General features: G+C 39.1%; 1 pseudogene; it reads left to right on the top strand.

Annotated features, from left to right (window-relative positions):
• The first annotated feature begins 338 nt into the window (after window positions 1-338).
• Window positions 339-457, top strand: LOC133386423 (5S ribosomal RNA; annotated as a pseudogene).
• The last annotated feature ends 1,959 nt before the right edge of the window (window positions 458-2,416 follow it).

Raw genomic sequence — 2,416 nt, forward strand, 5'->3', positions numbered from 1 at the left:
GAATCAAAACCACTAATGGTGACGTTAGCTGAGGTCCAAAAAGGGGGCATTCGTGAATAGGAAAGATCTGTGTATGCAGTGGAGCTTTGCTGGTTTTCTTGTTGTAGAAGTTTCCACTGCCAAAGAGACAAGCCTTTGTTAAAAAGTGGCTAGTCTTGTCAACAGTGGAACTCTTACTGTGAAAATAGTCACTAAAGCTTCAGTAAATTCCTAGCCATGATTTAAGATAGGCATCTTTTCACTACTGAGACAATAATTAACTAAGTAAATGTTGAAGTATAACATCCATTATATTCTACACCTGAAAATAATATATTCTATCTACTTAAAAGCTAGACGCCTATGGCCATACTACCCTTAACATGCCCGATCTCATCTCATCTCGGAAGCTAAGCAGGGTCAGGCCTGGTTAGTACTTGGATGGGAGACCACCTTGGAATACTGGGTGCCGTAGGCTTAGAGGTAAACCACCTCTGAATACCTCTTATCATGAAAACCCTATGAATATATCCAAAGAAGATTCATAGGGTCGCCATAAGTCATAATCAACTTGAAGGCATATAACAACAAAAGCTAGACATGAACAAACTCCCCCATGCTCTTCATGGAGTGATCAGCAATTAACCCAAATTTGCCCCCTACAAGGCTAATCCAAGGGGTTCCTTGCTGTTCCCAAAGAATTTCCTCTCCCTCTCCCTTTACTTAGTGGGGATGGAGGTGGCTTTTCCTTCCTTCCACCTTCATTCTCCTAACAAACTCTACAGCAATTCATAGACTTTGGGAATTGGAGTCTTTTCAAGTCTGCAAATTCCCAAGAGCCACCACTCTGTGGAGCACATCAAGATGATAGAGAGGGAGGGGGAAAGGCTTCCTTCCCCAAGCTCCTTCCTGCTCTTGGCACTGCCATCCCTGCTGGAAGCTAAGTAAAGGGAAGGGTAGGGAGGGTTCTTTGGGAACCGATACCTCTGGCAATGAAAAGGATGGCTGGGGGACAAGGAGGAATTCACAAGGAACATTCTCTGTTCCAGATATTGAATCAAGACAGAAAGGGTGTAGAGGTTTTGGGGGATTGTCTTAAAAGCTCACTTTTCATTTGATGCAAATTTCTCCTAACATACACGTTGTATGCAGTTTTTCTTAATATACATACTTTTGCAAAGCAATTTTCCCTAATGCAAAGTGTTTTTTGTGTGTTATTTTCAGTAATATCTGCATTAATATGAACACTTTATGTTAGTATATGCATTTTTGTTCACATTACTTGGCTGGAGAACTGCATTGCAAAATTCAAAGAAGTATGAATTTTGCAAGATAGCTGTGTTTCAGCTCACAAATTGTTTTGGGAAGTGTGAATTTGGTAAATTTGGTTTAAAATATGGACTGAATCAAATTTCTCACTCATTCCTAAGGGACAACATTAATTAAAAAAAAACTCTCATGGTGTCATCCTGACAGATAGCAAAGTTTAAGTCCATGGTTTCTTAAAATGAAATTTGAAAGACCAAGAAAAAGTGCTATAACATAGTGAAATGGAAAATAGGAAATGAGCTAAAGGTAAACAAATGATGATTCACCAGCCATTTTCTTTGGGAATCATCCCTTAGGTTCATTGCAGATAGAAAGCATGTTCCTTCTGTCCCCACTGCCAATCATTGAAGTAACAATGACTACAGTAGAAAGGATTGATTATGATAGCAAGCTGTACTTATTGAGGCAGTACATGAATGCTAAAACCATTCAGCAACAGTTTGCATTTTGTCTTCCTTAGCATGGCACACTTAACTTTTTAAAGCTCTGAAACTGACTCAAAATGACACCCTTCACAAAGCAGCTCCATTTCAATTGCTTTAAGTACAGACTCAACAACAAGCTAGATTCACAAGGGGCAACATATGATTTTACGGTCAAGGTAAAGGAATATAGAAGCCAGACACCCAGCTTCCATATAAGAACTTTTAGAGAAGTCACAGTCAAATGAATAGAGTAGGAAATCATGTCTGTCTTCTTCACAGGTGTGGGTTTGAATCTTACGTTGGATGGTTACCTCCTATTCACTTATCTGAAAATAAGTATCTGTTCAACTGTGATGGGGAAATCAAGAGTTATAAAAGCTAGTGCTACTCAATTTTTATGTGCTGCAGACAATAGAAAATGTGTTTCAACCACATTGTACTAGGAGAAAACTAACACTTCTTTTTGCACCTATTTTCCTCCCACTGTAACATGTGGCTCAGCTTGTATTGAATTGGAGTTGTCTGGAGTCATTTGTACTTCAGGCAGAGTTTTGGTCTGCTGAAGAATTTGCTACAATTCAGATTTGACTTTGATGTCCAAATCAAAAGTTACTCATTTGTTTCTGCCCCACCCCCTTTGCCAGTTAGAACATCTTTGTATGTGATAGGCTGTTATACATTAT

The sequence above is a fragment of the Rhineura floridana genome, chromosome 5 (assembly GCF_030035675.1).
Source record: "Rhineura floridana isolate rRhiFlo1 chromosome 5, rRhiFlo1.hap2, whole genome shotgun sequence".
Classification (NCBI taxonomy): domain Eukaryota; kingdom Metazoa; phylum Chordata; class Lepidosauria; order Squamata; family Rhineuridae; genus Rhineura; species Rhineura floridana.